The sequence below is a fragment of the Carettochelys insculpta genome, chromosome 23 (assembly GCF_033958435.1).
Source record: "Carettochelys insculpta isolate YL-2023 chromosome 23, ASM3395843v1, whole genome shotgun sequence".
NCBI lineage: Eukaryota > Metazoa > Chordata > Testudines > Carettochelyidae > Carettochelys > Carettochelys insculpta.
This window is the reverse complement of record NC_134159.1, coordinates 10,396,119-10,414,388: the sequence shown is the minus strand read 5'-3', so window position 1 is coordinate 10,414,388 and position 18,270 is coordinate 10,396,119. Positions and strand designations below refer to the sequence as shown.

The 18,270-nt window shown below is 44.4% G+C and overlaps 1 protein-coding gene across 1 annotated transcript in view; it reads right to left on the bottom strand.

Annotated features, from left to right (window-relative positions):
- The window catches only part of KAZN (kazrin, periplakin interacting protein), a 401,651-nt gene that overhangs the window by 310,096 nt on the left and 73,285 nt on the right, over positions 1 to 18,270 (bottom strand). The gene's annotated exons all lie outside the window — the stretch shown is intronic.

Sequence of the window (18,270 nt, the reverse complement as noted above, 5' to 3'; positions counted from 1 at the left end):
ACTTTTGGCCCTGTTGAGAAAACAGGCCTCTGGAGGACTGCATCATTAGCATTGATAAACACTTCACAGTGCAGTCATACACAAATGGACCTGACTAAGGAAGAGGAAAGCACCATTGTAGGGTAATTAAGAGTCTGTGGCTGCATCTAGACTGCGAGTTAAAATCTATATTTATTAGAAGTGATTGTTTAAATTCGTTTTTATAATTCCAAGTATCTACAAATGTTCTAGAAAATCGACCAGCTGTGTTTGTGTCGAGTTTCCAAGTCCTCATTTCCTTATCCAATTTTGATTTTGGGAGCAATGCATTCGGGGTACCTATCCCACAGTCCCGTAGCCCCAGTTGCTTGTGGGTGTTTGATGTACAAATCCCATAATGCAAAGCACTTTCCCCAGATGGAAGGGAGAGGACATGGGGGGTGCAGGATAAAATGTAAATGGAAGGAAGTTTCTATTATTATTATGCAAGAATAACCCTTGCACAGCCTAACTGCAACATGGTGCAGGAGGTGGTGGGGGAACAATGTCCTCATGAGTCCACAGTGCGGTTCATGACTGCTGTTTATAGTATTATATATATAAAATTATATAGTCAGAAGGATTCTTTGTTAAAAAAAAAAAAAAAAAAAAAAAAAGACCCTTGAACCTACACTATATCTGTATTGTATGAAAACAAAAAAAGGCAGTCCAGTAGCACTTTAAAGACTAACAAAATAATTTATTAGGTGGTGAGCTTTCATGGGATAGACCCACTTCTTCAGACTGGTCTATCCCACAAAAGCTCACCACCTAATAAATGATTTTTTTAGTCTTCAAAGTGCTACTGGACTGCCTTTTTTTGTTTTGATAGAATAAAAACTAACACAGCTATCTCTCTGTTACTATTCTGTATTGTATGAAAATTATTTGGTTAAAATCTCAGCAAAAAACATAATCTTAAGAGTATGCAGCTAAGTATCAATGTGATTGATCCCGCCAGGGTGAAATGTAATAGACAAAGGAATTGTTATGTTGTGTGCACCCTCTACAGTTGCAGCACGGGTCAATGCAGAAATCAAATCAAATCGTGACCCTCTTCCTCCGCACCAGGATGGAAATAGACATACAAAGAAGGTCACCGCGTAGGTTTGTGGGATACATGCAGGACACCTCTGGAGGCAGATGAATTTGAATTACTGACATGGTGCTTCCACACTAGCCTGCATTCGAAATTCGAGAGGCTTGTTCAGAGTGTTTGTTGGCTTGCCAAGGTTCATTGGGATCAAAACGAACATTGATCTTCATGATCTTTTACCTACCCAGCAGCACCACAGACCAAGAGCAAAATATTTCCATGTCCTACAATGGCCATTTGTCAGCAGCAGCGTGAATCAGGCAAGCTACTTACCATCTATATTCTATCACCAACACCTGTTCTGGATTTATACAGGCAACGCAACACAATAATCACTTATGTGTGGAAGTGAGAAACAGCAATCATTTTACAAAGAAGCCTCTTTCTCTCACCCTCCGTTTCACAAGCACACAATGGATTTCCTATGGACACACAACCTTTTGTCCTATAGGTATACGGCAAGATTTAAAAAAATGCTTAAGTGACATAGGAGTGCAAAGCCAATTCCCTTTCAAAAGAGTATGTGCTCCCAAGCCTTGGCTTACATACACATTTTTTTATTAATAACTATCCCTACTGTCTGTTTCTTTTTCTTTCACTTCATGCATCTGATAAAGTGAGTTACAACTCACAAAAGCTTATGCCATAATACACCTCTTTGACCATGTCTACACTAGCAAGTTCTTTCAAAACATTTTTCGTAAGAAGTGGACTCTTTTGACATATCCAGCACAGCGTCGACACACAAAAATCGGTCTTTTGAAACTAAATTGAAAGAACGTGGCGTTCCTTTCGAAAGCGCTCTTCCTCTCCTGTTTCAGGAAGAGCACCTTCTTTCAAAAGCTTCTTTCAAGAAGAGAAGGAATGAGTCTCCTGTAATGCCTCAGCTGAGAGGCAGCTGGCTTTTAGCTCAAACTGTACAAGCTCATGCACTAAGCTCCAGAGGTCCTTGGTTCAAGTCAGGCTGTGGGTGATTACAAGCTCATTGGGGAAAGTCTCAGAAGCTAGGGATGCACTTCCTCACCTGAGGGAAATACATAATGTTAGAGACACTGATGTTACTGACAAGGGACAGGTGAAGTCTCTGCTCTGCAGTCTGAGCTGAGACGCAGATGGCTTTTAGCTTATGTGGTAAAGCACATGGCTTTATCCCCTAAGGTTGTACATTCACACCCTCCCGTTGATGACGTGGGTCTGTCGGCCTCACAAATGGGAGCTCTTACAAGTGTGTGAGTTACACTTTCACTCAAACATGCCTGCTGCTGAAACAACCCACACCAATGGGTCGGTCCCAGCTGACTATACATGCAGGTCCCAGGGCTGCTGCTGAAACAACCTACGCCAATGGGCTAGTCGCAGGCAACTATAGAAGCTGATCCAGGTCCCATGACGCATTTTCCCTCTTTCAGTATTGACATTTGAGAAGCATAAATACAAAAAATTCTGTAATATTCTTACAGGTTGAACCTCTCAAGTCTGGCACTCTCATCCAGCAACATCCATAATCTGGCATGATTTTAGTTAGCCAGGTGACCACTCATCAGGGGTGTGGCCAAGTTTCCCACCACCCCATAAAGTTTGTTTACAGCCGCCTGTCCTGGGTCTCAGTGCTCTGTGCTGTTATTTAGCTATAATTTACCCCTAAATATCTTCTAAGAGACTAGTAAGCAGTGGAAGTGTTAGTAACACTGCTAGGCAATATTGACCTGTTGTATATCAGCAAATTCTCTCATTCTGCACCAGTCAGGTGCTGAGGGAGCTGGACTAAAGAGGTTCAACCTTTATATGTATTCTTTAGTATATAACTATCAGGGTCTCAACAGCTCTTCCTTCCCTTTACCAAGTAAGCAGGACATTCATTTAGTCTTAGGACAGAGCATTCTCTTTTTCTAAAACTTGTTCTCCGTCTGCTACTAAGAAAAAGTCACATGTGCTTTCCCCAGTATAATGGATAGAGGATGCCATTTTGAAGAGTGAAGTCACACTGGCGGGGGCAGAAGGGCACACTCTTAAAACCAGCATCCTCCGTTTAACATGATCATGCAGGGAGTCATGCAGTCAGAAGCAGGGTCATGCTGTGTGGTCACAGTGATTCAGAAAGTACCAGAATTTCCAGTATTCCAGGGATGTGGCGACTTACCCAGTCTTCTGTATCTGCTCTTGGCGGGCATAGCTACAAGACCCACGCTCCTTCATTCGAGAACAGTAGGAGGGGAAAGACCAAACAAAAGACCAAAAAAAAAAAATAGACTGCATTCCTGTTTTGGGTAGGACTCAATTAATCATTTGTAGATGGCTGTGATTCTAAATAACCATGAAAAGGCTGCCATATGTGTTCAGATTTATCACTTGTGCTTCATAATGTGTACATCTGTTTTTTATAAATAGCTGTCCAAGCCAATGCATCTACTCCCTTCCTCACTACCTCCCAAGGTACCTTTCCAATGACAAATCACCAGTGGTTTTGCCAACACAGCACTGGTGCTTACCTGCTTAGTGGTCTCCACTGGATTATCTTCAGGCTTGGTACAATTTGATTTTTGTTTTTTAAATAATGTTGATGGATACTGGTTTACTTTTAAGCACTTTTTTCTATCTTTATTTAAATGCCCACAGATGTGAGTAATTACTGGGTGACAGGGAGGGGTGTCAGATATTTAATGACAGTAAATGTTGAGATTTTTTAAAAAAAAATTAAAACTTGAATTAACTTTTAAGACACAAACTATCGACATATGTCAAAATATAAAAAGTAAATATCCTTAAATCAAGCTCTTTTAACTTCTTAAGCAGCATATTTTTTCCTTTCCTGTCTTTGAATTTCTGTTATTAATCAATGGAAATACTCTTTTATCTGCTTGTGTGTGATTGGTGAAATTGACTTTTACTGATAAACAGCTAATCCTTCCAAGCCCACTTATCTTGAAGATCTAAAGTATTATCTGCTACACCAAGAGAGGCTGTTTAGGGCATTAAAGTCTGGGAACAATTTCCCATTCTGTGCCTTATTTAATTCCATATATCCCGTTCTACAATCATTACCTGAATGTCTCCAGTGGTATGGTAGCACCTTATTTTCTGTAGATTTTCAGCAGAGAACAATAATCAAGACAAAGAGAGGAGGCAAAAGACTGTAAATAAACTGAGAGAAATAATAAAAAAAAAGAATCTGAAAGAGTAGACAATGTGTCTCGGCCCACCAGTGATGGGAGTAATTATGGGATACTCAACTACTATAAATTGGGGTAGCATTTCTGATGTCACTGAAGTTACATTGGTTACACCAACTAAGGAAAGTTCAGAAGCAAAAGCTGATCAATCCAATCAGACTATCTGATAGGGAAGAGGATCCTGATGGGTAGAAAAGATGATGGCAAAAATCCAATAAATACATGATGAATAAGTCAGTTTTAATGGAACACCTGAGTTCCCCACACAAATGAAAGGTGAGGAATGAAGCAAAGGTTGGAATGGTTTGGAGTGGTTGTGAAGATGACGGATCCAAAAGTGGACCATTATCTATGCAACTTTATCTATTTTTTACATTAGAATTTATTAAAATTAAATACATTTCTTTTTTCTTTACAAAAATTAATCACATCAGCTGAGCTATTTCTGGGAGAGAAGCAAAAGTGAGAAAATATCAGGTTAAATCTAATACATCTACCTACTTAAGAATGTATATGAAAATATAAATTTAGTGTCTAATTACTGGGATAAATGAGCTAAAATAATAGAAAAGTGTTTCAGAGGGAAAATAGAAAGTCCTTAGACAGAAATCCCTGTTCTGAAAGTAACATGTAGAGTGAATCATTTCCAACATTCACCTGTCATAAAAGATAGGAAATTGGACCTAATGGTTAGGAAAGAGGTCTTGGATTCAGGCTTCGTGAAGCCCATTTCCTTCTCTGCCACTGACTCACATCATGCCTTGGGTAAGTCATTAAACCACCCAATGTCCAGAAAATATGTATGAATGTAACAGCCAACATCATTTAATTGACTCACATTTGCAAAGGTCTTTGAGATGCTTAGATCCGAGATTCCACAACAGTGCAAAGTGAAAGCACTAGCGTGAGAGAAGTATCGGAGGGGTAGGCGTGTTAGTCTGGATCTGTAACAGCAATGAAGGGTCCTGTGGCACCTTATAGACTAACAGAAAAGTTTTGAGCATGAGCTTTTATGAGCACAGACTAGCGTGAGAGAAATGATTTTATATCACATTCCTTTGTTTTGGGGGCATTTTCTTTGTTTTGTTTTGGTTTTGATTGATTGGTTTGGTGTTTTTGCTTTTTGGCCTCTGGGATGTTGTTGCAGAGTAACTGTGTCACCTGAGAGGAAATTCCTCAGTAAACCAGTGTAAAAATAAATAAATATGCACAAAAGTTAAGTGAAGCCTCTAGCATTAGAAACAGTTGGGCACTAGGTATACACTTTATCAAGAACAGCTATGAAAAGAATGAGAAACTGTCCCCGTAGGGTTAAGGGGCGGGGGGTGGGGAACAACCTATCAAACATATGTAGACAAAAATGGAAAGATTACAGATGAGTATATAAAAATGATAAAAGCAAAAATGGAGACAGAAAGGAAGACTGTAGAAGCTGCTCAAGTAAAAAAGTTCCAAGCACAGAAGGAATAGAAGGTCAGCAAAAGGAGACAGACATATTGCTAAGAAATTGCAGAAGTAATATACTGACAAAAGTACTGACAGAAGAACAAGATATGTAAAATTAATTCCACTCCTGGCCTCAGTATTCACAGAAGATGTAAGTGACAGAAGGCAGTGAGAGACAAAGACCTCCTGCAATAGGAGGAAGAAAACACTGAAGGAGATCAGGATATTTGAACACGAAATCATGGGAAAGGAATCTTGATACCACGTGGGGGAAGTTGAAATGCAACTAACCAAGACTCCATGACTTACTGATTTGGAACAAGCATCAGCCAGTTATTTTTCAGCCCTGTTCAACCCAACACTATACTAAAAACCAGGGAATTGGTGCTGTTTTAATTCAAATAACCACTACTAATATAAACTGAAGTTCAACAGAACTATGATGGATTTACATCAGCTGTATATCAGGCCAATAGGACCTCATTCACACAGATAAAAAAAAATGAAGTAAGAAATCATCTGTGAAAACTAGAGTCCCTGATAATAAATTCCTGCCTTTTCTCCTCACGCTCTCTGGGCTGATTCGTTTGAACCAATAAATGAAAAAAAGAAAAAGCCTGAGGACAAGCCCAGTTTTCTTCATAAAACAAGCAGGGAAGAGAAAACAAAACCCTTCCGCTCATTTGTTTACTGCCCACATGTTGATTAAAGACTAAAAGTTGGCTTTGCCTTTATTCAGTTGTTCCAAGCACATGTCAGATTTTGGCCAAAGCTTCCACCTTAACTGTTCCTATAGCAAGGAAGTCACACATTGTAAAGCAGTGATAGTTGCATGAGCTGATGCCTTTGTTGCTTAGAGAGGTTTTAATTATGATAACATTCTGTTTGCCTAAAGAAGCTTGTTAAAAATGTACTGAACTGGATGGGGTAATACGAACAGAGATACGGGATCTCAAACGGTTTTAGTATAATCACAGAAACATAGTGCACCCGACTTAACCTTAACCGTGCAGCTTATAGAGGACAGGCAAAATATCAAGCTGAATTAAGCCTTAAACGATGATATGGTCCTTGGAGGAAAATGAGCTTGTTTGATGCATGCTCTCTTTTATGTTCACATTTTACAGCCATGTAGAGAAAAAAACCCATCACTGCAGAAGTTTTCCACAGTGCACTTCTCTGCCAGATTCTTCTCAGACCTCCCACTCCACCACTCTAAGTCTCACTAACCACTGATGGTGCTGCTATTGAGAAGCAATGCGATTTCATTCCAGACTACGGTGCTCTGGGGTTGACAGAGATAGAATTAAAGTCTGGCTTGGTAACATAGGCAGTTTAATGGAAAAGGCCAATTAATGGTTTCTCACCCCGACTCTCTCCGTGAACCCATCCTGGTTATTCTAAAGATGTCTCATGTTTTTCCTCAGGCCTTTATTCTCTTCCCCAATAAATCATTATCGATCACCCCTCCAAATTCTCTTTTTAGGTATAAAAGCAAATACCCGTGACTGCTTCTCCCAGTGTCTCCACTGGCCAGTCTGATAGGGCAAATGGTGCTAAAAATCACCTGTGTAATGCTGGAAGTGTGAAAGAAGCCTTAGCACGCTACGGTCTGAGGGCATCTCCTAGGCCCTGATTTCGCAAAATACCTAATGCTTAAATCTGAAGTGCAAAAGCACATGCTTAGCTGAACTGGATATCTCTTAAGCAAGTACTTAAGTACTTCGCTACACTGGTGAATATATTTCTGGTGTACAAAACCATCACCTCAATGGATGGATCCACCATGTTTGAGGCTTGAGGAAACTGAAGTTGCTCTGGAGATGGAATGTTCTCCTCCCCCATCGACGCATGACCACTACACTGTTCTGGAGTCAGCCAGGTGGTCAGCTAGCGCAGACCCAGGGGGCCAGGCACGGAAGGGACATTCCACACCCCCAGAAGGCGCAGAGCCTCTGATGGAAGGAGAGGGACAGAGGGCAGTTAGCCCTTAGCCCTGCCTGGAGCAGGGTGCTGGGAACTCCCACCCAGTCTTCAGAGATGCATTGAGTGGTGCTTCCACAGCATTTCAAAGGGGCCCTGGGCTCCATCCAGCTGCTGCCACTGTTGCAGTAGCCGTGGAAGCAGCTGGAAGCTCTGGGCCCTTGTGCAATTGCCCCACCTGCTCTTCTCCCCCCTCCTCGTTGGTGGACCTGTCTGGAGCACTTAGGTGAGGTAGATTTGGGGGAGTCTAGCATTGCTGATGCATGTCTTGAATTGTCAAGCTGTGCATTCAGTATGTTACAAACAACGTGCAGATGAGTAGCCCAAAAGGTCATTTGCACAAGCAGGAAACTCACTTCCTGAAACAAAATAGGAAGACGGGTTCTTTCGAAAACAGGTTTTGTTTTCAAAGGAACCCCACCTACATGGCTGTTTGTTTCTGGAAAAGGCTCTTCTGGAAGCAAGATCACATGCGAATATGCAAATGAGGCATGAGATATGTAAATCCACAGCTCATCTGCATTTCTGATCTTGCTCATTTGCATTCTGCTTTTGAAAGCAGAATGCAGTGTAGACATAGACACTGCCTCCGAGTTAATGCAGACCATTTCTTCCACTGCAAGCTCTTCTAGATTCAGAGGCACATTCAGAACATTTGGACAGCACCCTTGAACACCATCCCTGCGTGGAAGCCCAGAGCTTTGGAAGGCGGGAAACTCTCTCATTCTCCCTCCTCTTAAGGCACCCAGAAGAACGGCTACGTTAAAATACAGGCTAGAACTAAAAGTAGCTGAGGACCAAGGAAGCCCTTCATGCTTCTGTCAAATGGAAGATGAGGAAAGGAAGGGATGCACATCTGTGCCTAAGAGGCTTTTGGCCTCCTTTAAAGTGGTGGAATTCATGTAAACTCCTTCCATCAGATGGGAGAATATGTGCCAACAATCTATTTAAATACATACATGGAAGAGTCTTTTATTCCTGCCAAATCTCGTGTGTAAAGAGATGATACTCCCAAACACTCCTCCTTGGCCTGTGCGCAGTACTTAGTTCCCAGCCTTGCAACCTGACACAGGCTCAGTGGTGTTTGAATACTCAAAACACCACTTGACTCACTCTTCTCTCCTCTGTGTTTACTGCCACTTTTAATTACTGGGCTTGTAAGATCCTTGCTCAAAAGCATAATGCGGGGTGGAATGCATTGGGGGGGGGGATGACAAGCAGCTGGTACTGTCTGCACTAGCACCGATGCTTAAGTGGAATGACTTTCCCTGTGAAATGGGGTCTCTCACAGCCAGTTGTTCATGGTCTCCTAGTGTGTTGCTGGGCAGTGTTCCAGTTTCCTGCAGCCCTCCAGTGTAGTGGATGGACCATAGAATCTAACAATGTACCTAGGTAGTAGTCCCAGCCGGAGGATTTTGTCCTGAATTGTTAATGTTTACAGGATGGACATAGTGCTGTTCCAATCGCTGAGAAAAAGGTCTTTAACACTGTATGCGATTCACAATTGTTTCCAATTAGCCACAATATACTCATCTCTTTCCTCTCAACTGACATGATGTTTCTGTGCAACGACTACAGGAAGCAATGACAGACAGAGGAGGACCAAGAGTTCAACTTCTTAGCCTCTTGCTTTGCTGATTTAGTTCCTAGCTTGCCAGATGTCAGAGGGCTTCTTGAGCAACCTTGGGTAGCATAAAAATTGTTGTGGTGAATTGATGTTGACATTCGGAGGGTCTGACTGGATCATTTACTTGAAGCTGAACTGCAAACGAAAAGGGAAAACTGACTCTGAGCTAAACACAGATTTATTACCCAGATCTACCAAAGCACTTAAAGCACCCATAACTTTAAGCATGAGGAGTTCCACCAAAGCAGATAGAAAGATCCTCCTGCACATACTTAAGTGCTTTGCTGGACCAGGGACTAAAAACAGAATGATCCAGTCTGGGGAGGGTAATCAGGAGGATGTATTCAGCACAGAAATCAGTTCCAATTAATCATTTTGATAAGAAACATATCTCTGGGAATCCTCTTCGTACATGAAGGTTCTTGGCAGATAAACCTAGAATGCACCACTCTGCAACACTGGAAATGGTGCCGTCACATACACCGAGTCTTGCGTTATCATAGAATGATGCATTTTAGAGGATGTTCAGCAGGATCTGAACCAGGAAGTCTTAAGACCATAAGACCATTTCATCTGGTGGGCAGGAAGGACATTAACAAGCTGATTTTGATGTCAAATTCCTCACAAAGACCAGGAAGAGAGGCCATTCAGTGCAGAAGTCTGGGCATAATTCAACTCTCTCTTTTATTTTATTTGCTTTTGAGCAGGTTGGACAAGACTCAACTCAGCTTTATGTCAGTTTGTATGAAGTCAGGGTGCAGTATCCACTCGGTCAAAAAAAGAGATATGGATACGGAACAAAGGCCAGCGAGGGGGCCACACAGTCCACAGAGAGGACAGCACTGGCTTGTACTAGTCATAGGCAGCTTGAGCACAAACTTACTTCATCTGCAGCAGCTGGGCTCCCATGGAGAACATGCCTATGCAAAACCCTGCAAGCGAGAGCAACATCAGAAACACTGGCAGTTCTGTTTGAGACAAGCCACCACTGGGGCACTGCAGGTCTTACTGGCCCAGATAGTTACAGTTAATACTCCTATGGGCCAATGAGGTTTGAATCTTGCCTGTCACATTTAAACTGTTGCTGCCACAAAGCTTGGACAGATTTAGACACAATGGACCAAACATCTACTTTTGTCATTATAAACAAAGGTCCCTGATGCAGATGATGCGATCGAGTTCCTGCTTGAGCAAATTTACTATGTAAAAGACACAGAGAAAAGGTTGGGAACCAGGATGTTCCGAGATGAGTACATGAATATGGTCATTTGGCTGTTTCATTCATAACATCACCATGTTCTCCAGATTTTCTCCCCAACCCCCTGTAGTGCGATCACTTTGGAGGCAATATATGAGGAGACAGAGGAAAGCAGCATTAAGTGTGACCACAGCTGACGAAAATGAAAGCCCAGTCCATCAAGCACAGATCCTGTGGTACCTTCATCTTCCGGTACAGTGAGCCGCCATAGTGCTTAAGGGAAAGGATTATTAATGAGCCTTGTCGACTTATACAAACAATTGTATGTCTCATGAGTATTTTTGCCCAGTCTTCCTCCTTTAGAAGGTGGATGATTGAAGCTGCTGATGTAGCTGGTACCCCTGACCTGCAATAGCTTTACAGGGTTACTTCAAAATACTTTGCAATCCTTGATTAAAGAACCCATCTGCGTTCAGAAATTACCCAAACTGAGGGAAAAATTATGCCAGGCTGCTATGTTGCCACTTTAAACGACACTAATAGTTGTTATTCAGCTGGAATGCACAGTACTTACATTACACAGATGTGCGCATTTCCCAGGAATGGCAACACTCCTGGGGCTTTGCATTACACCCTGTGGTGACAAGTGCTGTATACAGGCAGGCAGCTTAGCTTGGCAGAGACAGACAGATGTGCGAAGTCAGCTCTGACGACCCAGTGCTTTTTTGACCCATGATGTCTGCGGGTTGCACCTTTGCAAAACCTGCCCAGGATTTGTCATCTTGAACCTGCCTGTGTCTGCTAGAAAACAGACTCTCTGACCTTAAATACTATCACAACTCCCTCGGTTACTGCTGGCTACTTCCCTCCTTGTTAACAAACTTTGGGAGCCAGGAGGCAGGCTGCAGGGTTCAAAGGACCTCCCTCTCATGCTATGAAGAATAAGCACATTGCTCATCTTACCATCTTTATTTACTTCTCTGTCCATCTTCAAATCCAACACCAAATTTCCCACAAAAGATGCAAGGGGCCACAGGGGAAATGACTGAGATGGTAACACAGTAAAAGAGAGAGAAGAGGACGGCAGGGCAAAGCTGCTGCCAGAGAGTCCCTGTGCCAGAACTCAGAGTGGTAGACAGGCCTGGGTCCCTTCCCTCTCCCCCTTGCGCCACACCTACCCGCACCAACTGTGGCCACCACACACCATGGCTTATCCCTGAGGTGGGGGGGGATAAATAGAAGCTGCTGTTGGCCACACTGATGGTTGCCCTGGGCAAAGACTGCTGAGACCCCTGGAAGCGGGCAAGGGACTTTAGGGCATAGGGCAGTGTCCCGAAGAGGACCCAGTGATCCTGGGAGCAACACAGGTCCTGAACGGAGCACAAGGTAGAGCAGGGTGTGGTGGCGGACAACACACCAACCAGAGGGAGGCACCCTGCTGAGGGCAGCAAACTAATTCCCTGAGCAACCAGCAGTAGGCACCGTGGCGGTGAGTTCACTCTGTGACACCATGCATGACACACTCTCTCCCCCTCTTTCATGGTGCATTGGTTCCTCACACTCCAAATATACTGGTGTCTGCTGTCCAACCGGTGTCTGAACACATCTGTGTGTAATGCAGCAAAGGGACAGTCTTTTCTAAACGTTCGACCAACAAAATGAAAGTCTGAATTCCTGGCTCTAGTCTCTGCTGTGCCTCTCACTTTCTGAAATGACTTCAAAACAGGTCACTTACCCTCCATACAGTAAAATTAGCCCTACCATCACCTGGCACAATTGATGCTAGGGCTGAATTTGGCTCCCTCTCACATTCTGACTCCTGTAAAATAGGGATCATAGTGAGCAACACCTTGGAGAACCCCCGAGAAGTAGGGAACAGGCTGGCAGAGTCAACTGCACATAAGCAATTCCAGCTACAGCAATTGCGTAGTTAGAACTGACATATCTCCAATCGACTTTAAGGTCTGTCCTCACTCAGGAAGGTTGATGAGAGAGTTTCAGGCGCACAAAAAATGAACTCCAGAAGATCAACCCTGACCAGGTCAATCTCCCGGTAAGTACAGACATACCCTTAGAGTCTTCAACAGAAAGGTGCTACACATTAACAGTAGTCGTTGCAAGCAGTTCATTTAATAAAGTAACACTCCTACCAATGTTTCAGTGGGAACAACCCATACTTCAACACACATGCTGCGTATTACCTTCGGGGACGTAAAGAGAAAAATGCGTGCATGGGGGTGAATGGGTCTGCATCCCTGTCCTTCACAGAGGCTAAAGCCAGAGTAGAAAGGGGTAAGACAACAGCCCACCAGGAAGAGAGGCTGGTTCTCTGTTTAAGATCCTGCACTAGGAGTCAGCAGACCTGCATTCAAATCCTGACACTACCACAAACTCTCTGTGCAACTCACCTTAATCTCTCCGTGCCCCTGTTTTCTTATATGTAGAATAAGCATAACACTCCCCCACCAACAGGAGTGCTGGGGCCTTAAATCCATTACTGTCTGTGAAGTGCCAAGAACACTCTGGTGACAGATTATAGGTATGAGAGAGAGGGAGAGGATTCTGGGTAAAAGGTGTTCATTTGAAACATTGTGCGTCTCCTCAGGCTACTGTTATATGTTGTTTCTAGATAACTGGCCCCGAAAATCATTCCACTGCTACTTACTATGTTTGTAGGTTTATTCACTCTCCAACTCCTCCTGGTTTGCTGACTGCTATTGATTTCACCCAAGGGCATGGCCTCAAATGGTCATGCTAGCCCTTCCCTAAAATTTCAGGCTTTTATCTTTGCTTTGTTCTTTCCAAAATAACAGATGATTTAGCAACTGTCATGTTCTGGGGCTGACGATATTTGAGAGCAACCTTTGTTAAATAAAGTGCACTTCCACAGAACACCGCAGGCTGATTCTGAAGGCCTCGCAGAGAAACCAGACGACTGCAAAATTCGCCAGTCTCTTTTACAGTGGCAAAAAGACGGGCCTGCCTGATGACTCATTTGTACCATTCTGTGTAGAACCTCTCATAACTCTGCTTGAACAATCTTTGAGGAATTAACTTCCCCCCGACCACCCACCCACCTCACTAGCCAAACAGTAAAAAAACCACTCTCCTGTCGGCAAAACAATACTAAAAAAATCCAGCAATTTCAGGACTGCAACAAGCTCATGATGTGGGTTAGTCTGGCAGTGTGACGGAGCTCTGCTAGCATCCTTACCAGTCAGGTGTACTCTGCTTCTATGGCAGAAAACATCTCCATCACACAAGCACACAGACCAAGAAACAGCAGCTGGAAGCTGGGAAAGAAACTCTGTTTGTTTAACCAGAGACAGGCCCAACTAAGTTTCAAGACCTGGAATGTGACACCCTCCTACAGTTCCCCTGCCCCACCTCACCCCACTAGCTAGAGGGTACATAGATCCAGGCTTCTAATTTGCAGCATGTCTGAGAAATGCAACAAGTGCGCAATTCAGACAGTGTTCACATGCCACTCCCCAATCAAGCTTCACTGCTGTTTGCTGCTGGGGTTTTGTTCCGTGCTCATCTCATTTCCATACGGACACAAAATGCTGCAGCCACAGCAGCTGCTCTCAGGCCCTCCTGGCTGCAGCAATAAATGAGCTGCTCACGGGCAGCAGCGTGCTGACAAATCAGCCATCCCTGGCCGGCTGCAGTTTGCTGGAAGCTAGGCTGAGGTTCATTCAGAAGGTTTTTCAGCCATTCAACAAATCCTCACCAATATTTGGATCTGGAACAAAAACCAAGCGATGATTTGTGCGCCTGTCAGTTTTGTAATGAAAGCAGCACACTGCTTCAACTCAGTGGGAACATTAGCAATGATTACAGAGAGCCAATGCAGCCGACACACCACAGCCCATACACTTCACTTCACCTATGGGAACACATCCACAGCATTCACTGGACAGTACTCTGAACCTGGACAGCTCTCATGCAGAGGTGAAAGTAAGCGGGTGCACCCTGGTGCGTAGCTCCGGTAACAGCTGGCTGAGCTGCGGCAAAAGCCAGCATGGAGTGATTTAAAGAGCTGGCAGAGACCCAGGTGCAACAGGACAGTTCCTATAAGGAATTTTATGTTATTTTCACCCCTGTGCTCATCTGCTATACGAGAGCCCTGACATGCCACACACACCCTTGCGCTGCATATGCGCCTGCAAACACTGTTTTCTATACAAGCCACTAACTACACACCATATTCAAAGTACTTGAACCTGCACAAAGCTGCACTAAAAGCTACAAGAGAAACAAAAACAACAACAATGAACACACACTGGAGGGGTGGGAGTGGGGGTGGGAGGGAGAGACGCCTTTTTAAATCATTAAAATTAACTGCCTTTCTAACACTCCTTCGGTGCAGGGAGACACTACAGTGCGTGACTTGTGTTCTATTGATTCAAGCATGTTAGTCATAGGGCTGAAGGCCAAGTCCCATCAATGAAATGAGGCATGAATTGATATACTACCTTTCTTGCATTGGAACCGCAATTCCTAGCTGCAATGATAAAATATATTTAGTCAAAGGGGGTAAAAATCCTCCCTCCTGAAATGACTCCCTTTTCCTTATCCTTTCGCTCTATCCCTGCAGCTCAGTCTTTTTCATACCTCTTGACTCCCTTTTCTTTTGAAAAGCGAGGAACTCCCCAAACACGCACATTTAATGATAATTGGGATCAAAATGGATGCTCAAATTAGAAGGGAACAAAAGAGCAAACCTTGCTCCTCCATCGCCGGTTCACAGCCTTGCACTTTGGAGGTTGATGATAAATAGGGCAGACAATGGACCCATCTGCTCAGAGAGAAGAATCAGGCAACAATGGAGATAAGCTTGAACATGTAAAGCAGTGGGGAAGAGGGTCCTTGCTCTCCAGGGGCCAGGCTAATATGCATCTCATTGGTTACCTGTCAGCCTTCCCAGGCATTATAAAGTGCACACTCTGCTAGACAGAGACAGAGAGAGAGGATGAGATAGAAAGAACTGGGGGTGGTGGGGGAAAATGGAAGGAAAATACAGTTCCAACCCTTAGATGCCACAGTGACAAGTGCAGTAGAAATACCATGCGCTGGCTAGATCAGTGATTCCCAACCAGGGGTCTGTGATGTTACTGCAGGGGGTCTGTGGGGGAAAACAACCCCAAAAACTAAAAACGATCATAGAAAACAATTGGTTTTTATGAGGGTCTGTGAACGGTTTGGGGAGGGTGATTGGGGGTCCACACTAGACTGGGAATGACTGGGCTAGATAGCAGCTATAAGCAGTGATGAAGAAACTAAATCATTTTCTTCTTCATGTTGTGGTTTACTAAAGATGCACCAGGCCTTAGAAGCACACACAGATTACAGGTGTCTGATTTTTTGGATGCCCAACTTGACCCTCCTTTAGCGTCACAAGGTGATAACCTGCAGCACCCACAGTCTTCTGCCAATCTGCCCCAGGTCTCTCTGGTCGGGCACCCGAAAACCTGGGGCGCCCAAAGCCGATGTTCACTTTGAGGATGGGGGGGAACTGACCGATTTTATTCAAATCTCTCTTCTTGCTTGAAGTTTGTTGCTCTCTCTCTTTCTCTCTGCTCTTGACTGATCTGTGGTATCTTGTGCCCCCTGGTGTGTTCAAGAAACCAAATAAAAACTACATCCCTAACAAGGGAGAACTGACAGGGGAGTGGGGAGGAGGGCAAAAGTGGAAAAGCTCAAATTTTCCAAACCATTAATAAATACAAATGGCATGAGATCAGGTAAGAGCTTCACATCTTTAATATCTCTGTTCATTTAACCACCTCATGATCTTACATGTATTTACCTTCTCAACATTCCTGAGGGGAAAGGTGGTGTTGTCATCTCCACTTACAGCTGGGAAACTGAGGCATGGAAGGCTAAGTGACTCACCCAAGATCACACAAGAACCCTGGAGCAAGCTGGGAACTGAACTTGGGCTTCCCAATCCCCCAGCTAGCCCCATAATGAAGGAACCAGCCTTCCTTTTTTATGACTTCATTGCTGCTGTTTTCACCTGTCATCTCGCCTCCTTGCTCCCCTCACACCTGAGATGGCAAGGAGAAGCATAAGCCTTCTCTAAAGACTGTTGCTTGGATCATGGGTGTCTTGTATTTGTTTTGCATTTTTGATGCAGCCAAGAGATTTTCTGTGTTCCGCTCCAATAGAATCTAGCAAATTGATCACAGATGGATAGGCAAAATTATTACTTTAATATTTTTTCAGCCAAAATATTTATGTTTCCCTCTACCCAATAAAACACCTAAACAAATTCCTGAATCATCGTCACTCAGATGCAAAATTAGAGTGGAATTATGGTGAGTGGATAAGGTCAGCTCCAGTGACTCAGGAGATATTCCAATGCACTATCCGATGTTGATTCCTTTCATTAATAGACAATGTCATCTGTACACCCTGGTCTTGTATATATTACACTGGATATGGTGCATGCACGACACTGTCTGTGGGTAGAAGGAATCAGCCCTGATTTATAGGCTCTGGTTCTGTCACCGCTAGAGTCTGAAGCACAAAGGAAATAAAAGCTCCTCCTACAGAGGACAATGGTGCAAAATGTTTGCACTGAAACTCAAAACTGAGTCACATTTCTGAATTCCATGCAAGCCCAAACTCAGGCCAGCACTGTCTGAAAGGCTCCCGAGCGTGTGGGTCAGGCGATGGTTTCAGACGGAAGCTCACAATGTTCGGTGGGGCTGTAGTCTGAAAGCCAGAGAAACTGGGATGCTTTGGCCGGGTTTGATTTGTGGGGAGGCAGTAAGCCCCAGCAACCAAACTGGACTCGCATGTGACCTGAAAACTCCTAGTACCACTGGACCTCTTTAGACCTGCCAGCTAATAGGGATGCTGCAGCCTCAAGTGGCAGGGGTCTGTGATTTGGGACCACAAAGTCCTGTTATGATTTCCATGCCTTGTGTGAGTAGATGAACTGGTGACCCTGACACCTGTGCATGTGCTGCACGCAGACACAGCTTGCTGCTAAGAAGCATTGTGAAGGGTCCTAGGGATGCTCATTCCACCCACACTAGCAGGGAAATGGAGGAGCCGCTTGGACTGATAAGTCTGCAAGTCCCTGGGGAAAGGTGGGCAAGGAGGACTGGCTTTGGTGCCCAGCTACACCCTCCTCCCAGAAATATGAGGAAGGAGGAGGGGAACTTAGGTTTGGAAGGCAAAGAGCTGGGTATGTATCAGGGTGGCTAATCGCATTGTCCTTTGTGCCTCAGAGGGTCAATCCACAGAAGTTGGAGAGTCAGGACATGCTTGTTGGGACTGAAGCCCTGAACCTCAGCAAGTCCCTCCCATGGTGCTGAAGCAGGCAACGTGGGAGGAGTGTGAGGGTTTACATGACCCACCCCCCATTTTTACCAGGGTTCTCTGGTTCTGCTGCTTAGATGGTGCTGCCAGGCCCCCGCCCCACACAGCAGCTGCTGGAGTCAGCAAAGTGGGAGCTATGGCCCTGGGGAGAGGCAGCACCAGACAGCTGGGAGCCACTGCCTCTCCACGTGGAGCTAACACCTGGTAGGTGAAGGTGGGGGCCGCTGATGGACAAGGGGATCCAGCTGGTTGTGGGGACAGCCTTTAAATTATGCCTTCCCACTCTCAGCAGGCAGCAGTCATCTCACTGCTGGAGCACCGGGTTCTCCACTTCCAGTCTAGCCCGTGGGAGAACTGGGGAGTTCTGGTGGGCTCCAGGAGCCACATTTTAACTGTG